At 37.3% G+C, this 7,318-nt stretch overlaps 1 non-coding gene across 1 annotated transcript; it reads right to left on the bottom strand.

Annotated features, from left to right (window-relative positions):
- Positions 1–6,430: 6,430 nt before the first annotated feature.
- LOC141676051 (small nucleolar RNA R71) lies at positions 6,431–6,537 on the bottom strand. Its single transcript, XR_012556662.1, has one exon. It is a non-coding gene; the product is annotated as a small nucleolar RNA R71 (small nucleolar RNA).
- Between the last annotated feature and the right edge of the window lie 781 nt (positions 6,538–7,318).

Genomic DNA, 7,318 nt, shown 5'->3' with positions numbered 1-7,318 from the left:
TCTTCTGAGATTACTAATAGAATCTATAGTGGTATTTCTCAAGCTATAATGGCTGGAAAAACTGATGGTCTGGGTCTTCCAAATATTGATACCTATACAGGAAATGCTTTGACCCTTAGAGAACCTGGAAACTTAACAGGAATTGGTGAAAATATGAAGCTTATAAGATCTACACAAAATTGTAGTTATCCAAATTATGCTGGATATGTTTGATACAAACAAGCCAAATGAGGAGATGCTCTACTTTCTTAAATCAGGACCAAGGTTAAGGATTTTACAAGAACATATGCAAGATAAACCATGCCAAGAGTTGGAATATATGGTAACATTGCTGAAAGTTTACAACACTACAACTGTCAGATGGTCTGAGTATTTGAAGAATTTGGTGTACAGAAAGCAGAGAGGGATGCTTATTAAATCTAAATATATTCCAAAGTACATAATTGAAGATGGCTCAAATGTTGATATGCTTAAAAGAGGAGCTCATATAACTACACCTACCGAGTTAAAGTTCTTACTTTTAATCCAAATGGTAAGAAGGTTGGATTTCTGGAGCTAGATGATCTATCACTTAGCAGATCCAATCTTCATGACCTCAAAGCAGCTATCTATTAAAATGATGAATCCACTTAGGAGCTAAAGGATATCAAACAGAGGATAGAAATGTACTTGAATGTAGTTGAGGAAAATATACTCTGAAAGTTCTTTGATAAAGCTGCTGGTAATGCCAAGATTCAAGACTGAAGATAAATTCTGAAGGCACTGACTATAAAATTGTATATATGTAAACAATTCTGCATTTAGATAGTTTTGACATTATCAATTAGAAACTAGTACATATTCTTATTATGCACAAGTTGGGGGAGATTGTTAGATATAATAGATAATAATTGTATGTATTAACTATCAAAGTTTGCCATCAGTATTTGTGATATCAGAGTTTGACAAAAGGATGACGTCATCAGTATTTTTCATAAGTATTTACTGATTAGTATTTGTCATAAGTATTTGTGGATCAGTACTTCTCATCAACATTTGTTCATATCAATATTTTTCAAGCTAGAAATCAGGATATATCACAGGATGATATTTTTGAAGAGATATGTCGGTGTATGACTTTACTTAATTATAGTAATCAATAGTTATAAATGTAATAAGATTCCTCATTCATGTATATCAAATCAACAAGATTAATTGTGTAAAGGTGCATTATATAAGCACAGATTAGGTTAACATTAAAAGTGTCGATTATTGTTTTATCATTCTGTATAATTAATATCTCTCAAGGATATCTGTTCATCCTTTAAGAGAATTATTATAATAATTTTTTATTCATTAATATAAAAACTGTTACTATACTTTGAGTATTAATGTGAATTGATTATTAATACAATATTCACCCTCCTCTACAGTATATTTAAAGGCCTAACACATTCTTGAAATAGATTCTCACCTCTCCGAGAGTATCCACATTGACTCTACATATGACTTCATCTTGTTGATTATTGTAGTCATCTTTTGAGACTTCTTCTGAGATTGGTAGAAAATTATCTTGATTAAAGTAGGCCCACAATGCTCCCATTTCATCTTTGTTTTTCCTTGGTTTTCTTGCAACGGACTTGAAGTGTGTTTTGACCGGTGGCTTGAATGATGGAGGTTTACCTAGTTTCTTAAAAATGGTTTTATTTGCTAGGATAGGTATTTTGAGTAAAGAGTTGACTGTGAGTTTGTAAAAGTGTTTAGGCTTGAAGGTTTGAGTAGTTAGAGTTTTTGATTGGCTAGGGATTTGGTTTAGAATTTTTTGAGTTTGAGATTTTTGGTTAACTGGTGTCTTCTTGGTTTCCTTCCCATTGTTGTCACTCCCCTTCTTCTCTCCATCCTTATTCATCCCTTTCTTTTCATCACCCTTATCACTCCCTTTCTTGACATCCTTGCTACTCCCACTACTTTTGCTAGAATGACTAGGATTTGAGCCAAAAGATTTATGTTCATCTTTCTTTTGCTCATCATCATCTTTATTCTCATCTTGAGTATTGATTGTTGTCTTAGGAATCCTGCTCTCAGCATTGTCAATATATCTTCTCAGGATCTTGATCATCTTAACATCCTCCATAAATTTATTTTTTTGAGCTTCAACTCTTTCTCCAATGTCATCATTAGTCTCTTGTTTGCCATCATACAGTGCTTTGGAATAAGGAAGTGTCTACCTTTTTTAGTGGTTGGGCATATGTAAGCCACTCCCTTGCTAGGTATAAGATAGGCTTCAGGAAAGGCTCTTTCTTGTCATGTTTTGAGTTCTTTTAGCCAGAGAGTGTTTCCGGAATCATCACCTTGACTTTATTGATGAAGATGTTGAGTTCTGAGGCTCTCAATTTTAGAAATGCTAAGGAGACCTTCATACACCTGTCAACCCCAGATTCATTAAAGTTAGCCACAATCCTCTTCTATTTTATTATTTCATTGATGACTAGACACACCCTCAGAAAATTTATGTTTTTCATCTACAGCTTTCTTTTAGGTGTGGTGATAATGTTTCACTGAAACCCCTGGGAACTCTAGAAGTTCACCAAACTCCTTGTCTAAGTAAGGTCCTTGAGCTACCATCTTGAGTCTCTCTTCCATACCAACCTCTTCTTGATTTACAGCTTTTAGCTTGGGCTCTTTCTCCATCTCCCCTTTCGGCTTGTTAGCAGGCTGGGCAGGGTGTCTAGAGATTTGAGTCCTGACATTTTCCATTGTATCCTGAGGTGGAATCTTCAAAGCCCCCAAGATAGCTCCTATTGACATATTAGTCTGCATGTAAAAGTAACTCTGGGAGTCTATTAGGGTCTTGATGTCATTCTGTTGACTTTAAACTTGATTAGTGAGATGGTTGACTTTAGAGACTAGAGTTGTGTTGGATGTTTATAGCTCATTGATCTGAGTTTGAAGATTTTGGATTTGGAGAATGAAGGATTAAGTAGCTAGGCCGGATGATACTCCACCATCAATGTTGTTCTTCATCATTCTTCTTACTTCTTCAACCATTAGTACAGAAGGTTCATATCTAGCCTTATAAAGTTGATCCAGTTTGACCTTTATGTCATTATTCTGAGAAATTTGATTCCGAAGAATAGTGTACAAATCCAGAAAAGACTCCCTTAGCTGTTTGATGTTGGCTTCAACACTTGAGAGATTAAGAGTGACTAGTTTGGTAGAGAATATACTAAGTTATTGTGTAACTTCCAGCTGCTTGGGTAGGAGCTCATCTATTTTTTCTCTCACCGTCTTTTTAATGATTTCTTGATGACTATCCAGAGTCTTTTCTACTACTTTTCCAATATAATTGAAAGTTTTGAGTTGTGCTTTCTAGGCCTCTGTGATGGTATCATACACTTTCTGAGGAATAAGCAGCTTGGCATGGATACCTAAGATGGTGACATACTCCTCTCTAAACCTTGACAAGGCCTACTTCATGTCAACACTAAAAGTCTTTGAGAGCCAGGCAACAACATTGCCATCATGTTGAGCTTCATCTACTATATTTGCTTGTTGAACTTCAACATCTTCTTTGTAAGATAGTAGAATAGCTTGGTAATCTTGATTGGTCATCTCAGATGTCAGTAACTGTTGAGCTATATGTTCAAGGCCTTCAATTTGATCCACAAGCATATCATCTACAGAAGTTGGTTGAGCTTTGGTATCTTGAAGCCAGTTGGCTAGAATATGTGAAGGTTGTTGTGTGGAGGTAGAGGGTAGGTCAGTGTTTGGTTGTATGGTGTTTGAGGTGATGGGAACACCTGTGACTGAAGTCACATTTGGACTCACAGTGTGAACTGTGGTTGTGACAGTTTTTTGTTCACCTTGAAAGTGAACCTCCATTTGAATTAGAGGGGAGTTAGCCAAGTTACTGTCATATACCATGGCTTCAAACCCTTATTTTTCTTGTAAAGAACTGGCACCTGAATGTGCTTGAATTCTTGCCTCCCCAATGGATGGATCATTGGAAATGGGACTCGTAGCTTCAATTTTCAAGGCAATCAACTAGGATTTTGAGGGGATTTGTCCCTTCTAGAGGAACCCCCAATTGAATTAGACTGGATTCGAGTAGCTCCCCCTCAAGAGTACTATCGTAAAACCTTAAGGCATGTGATTGCTAATGTGCAAAATGAAGGTGCATTGGTTGTCATATGGTCTTCAGTAAAAACTGATGAAATACCTGTGTTTGTGATGGAGTCATCAAGGTCTACCTCATCATGTAGCCTTTCACCATCCAATTATGGGTTCTAAGTGGTGATCACAGGTTCAAGTACTGTGTCACTTGATTTTGGCAGAGCTTGAGAAGTAGATTCAAGCTCTTCATTATATGAAGAAGAAATTTTAAATATAAGATTTTTTTTTTCAGAAGTGAGTGTGGGAAACTCCCTCCGAGTAGAAGAGAGAGTTTCAATTGATGTGCTCGCATGGTTAATAAGTGGATTTTATATCTACTTGGAACACTTCATTACAAGCTTAAGTTGGTGTTTTGGACTCAAGTTGATGGTATTTTTGATGTGTTTTTGTGTTTTTGTGTTATTGCATTTCAGGCATCAGTTAAAGGAAGAAAGAAGTTTTTCAAATAATTATGCTGAAAAGATGTCAGAATTGCAAGCCTATGCCATTCTCAAGTTATAGAGAATCTCGTTAGCTTCGCGTGGGCAGTTGAATCTCCTAATTCTGACGAGTAGAACTCAAGTTATGGCCAAAAGAAGAATCAGTAGAAAAGTACAGAAGTCACTCGGCCGCCCCAGAAACCAGCGCGCCCACGCTGACTTTCTGCCAAAACAGCACGGCCTCCCCGCCATCAACGCGGCCGCCCCACCCCGATTTTTAACCCAAAATCCTGATTTTAGCAGAAATTTAATATATTAAGGGTCCTGGTCATCCTGGAGCCTATATATATCAATAAAAAGATGTTTTTAGCACCAAGGAGACCTGGGAGAGCAATAAGAAGACCTAGAGAGCACGAGACGACTACGGAAAAGAAGACTTTTGTTTTCTTTGATTTTGGCGATACTTGTATGCTTATTTTTGATTTGTCTTTGAACCTTAGTACTCTTATATTTTTTATTATCATGCTTTCGTTGGAACCCATGGTGATGATGAGTTCGATTATGAACTAATCATTATTATGGGGTTCTAGCGAAATTATTTATGGATTTCTTTAGTTAAATTGTTTCGATACCTTATTCAGTGGTGATTGTATGATAACCTAGTATTGGTTGTGCTTATTTGTCTTATGTGCGTAGCTAACATATAAGATAGCGTGTTAATCTCTATTGAAGCAAATGTGAATATAGAGGATGAGAACTTGCCATGCTAGCATAGGTTCATGTATAATTGTTATGCATGATTCGTAGGTAATTTTAACCATCTTACTTGCCGTATGTAATCACGATAGATAACTTGCGCATTAAACCGTTATGTTTTCAATTCTTATAGACATATAAGGACTAAGCATAATTGGTGTCTATTCAACTTCTATCTCTTTTGTTGATGCTTGGTAGTAGGGTATTCGTACAACAAAAGTTGGCATTTACTAGTTTTGTGTTATCTGATTAGTGTAATCACCATTACATGCTAAGGTTAAGAACAAAAAGGCTATTGAATGAAGTATTTAATGAAGTTAGGATCCCAAGTTTGTCATATATAGTAATTCAACCTCAATTCTCTTAGTTAATCTTATTTAGTATAATCTCTTAGTTGAATCAAAACCCAATTTATTATTTGTCTAAGCAATGAGCGATAACCATACATTGTTGTATAGGTGCATAAATTGAACTTAACCTAAACCAGTCTCTGTGGGAACGAATCTGATTTATATCTTATACTACTTGTGAACGCGTATACTTGCATGAATATTAGCGCGTGTTTTTTCCCTAATAGGTTTTTGGCACCGCTTCTGGGGACTCGGTGTTAATTTTTAGTTTATGTGCTTGTCATCAGTGGTCGTTTAAGTTCACCCTACTCGGACTCTTTTACTCTCACGGTTTATTTGTTTGTGTTTCAGGTACTCATTACAATGGGAGATCCAGCAGCATGAATGAAAGCCCTGATGGATTTTTCTAAACCCAAGATCAATGACATTCAATCTAGCATTGTCAGGCTAGCTATCACAGCTAATACCTTTGAGATCAAGCCTGGCATAATTCAATGGGTGCAGAATTCAATCCAGTTTGGGGGTTCTCCAACGAAAGATCCCAATATGCACATTAGGGATTTCCTTGAGATCCGCGACACCTTCAAGTTCAACGGTGTTTCTGAAGATGTCGTGAAGCTGAGACTATTCCCATTCTCTCTGAAGGAAGAGGCTAAGAGCTGGTTACACTCTCTACCAGCTGGTTTGATTACTACTTGGGAAGATCTTGCTCAAAAATTTCTCACTAAATTCTTCCCTATGGCAAAGACAGCTGCAATCAAGAATGCTATTACTAAATTTGTGCAGCAATCGGGAGAAACTCTATGTGAAGCTTGGGAGCGTTACAAGGAGATGCTTAGGAAGTGTCCTCATCATGGCATACCTGATTGGACGATCATTAATTGCTTCTATAACGGTTTGGGAGCATATTCCAGACCCATGATCGATGCAGCATCAGGTGGAGCATTATGGGCAAAGAGCTATGAGGAAGCTTATGATCTAATTGAACTGATGGCTGCTAATGAATATCAGTATCCAACCCAGAGATTGCCATAGAGCAAGGTAGCAGGAATTCTTGAGATGGATACAGCTACGACTATCATTGCTCAACTAAAGGCGTTATCAATGAAGATCGATTTGCTGGCTAACTATGGAGTTAATCAGAGGACGAGTGTTTGTGAGCTTTGTGCAGGTTCACATGCTACGGAGCAATGCGCTATATCTAGTGAATCAGCTTAGTTTGTGAGCAAATTTCAGAGATCGCAGCAACCAGTTCCAGACACTTATCTTCCTGACAACTGGAATCATCCCAACTTTAGCTGGAGCAACAATCAGAATGCGATGCAACAGCCGTTCCAGCAGTTTGGAAACGAGCAATTCGATCTTCCTAGTTTTCAGCAACAATTTGCACCAAGACAACAACTCTGACTTCAATAACAAACTCATGATGCAGGTCAATCTTCGAATGAAAAATCTGAATTGGAGGAGTTGAGGCTTATGTGCAAAAACCAGACTCTTATATGCCAAAGCCAGGCTATTTCTATCAAGACTCTGGAGAACCAGATAGGACAAATTGCTAACGCCTTATTGAATCGACCACTAGGAATGCTTTTTAGTGATACAGAAGTTCCAGGAAAGAGGGAAGCAGAAGAGCAGGTTAAG

This window comes from Apium graveolens, chromosome 7, assembly GCF_009905375.1.
Source record: "Apium graveolens cultivar Ventura chromosome 7, ASM990537v1, whole genome shotgun sequence".
NCBI classification, from domain to species: Eukaryota; Viridiplantae; Streptophyta; class Magnoliopsida; order Apiales; family Apiaceae; genus Apium; species Apium graveolens.
This window is presented reverse-complemented; position numbering and strand designations above follow the sequence as displayed.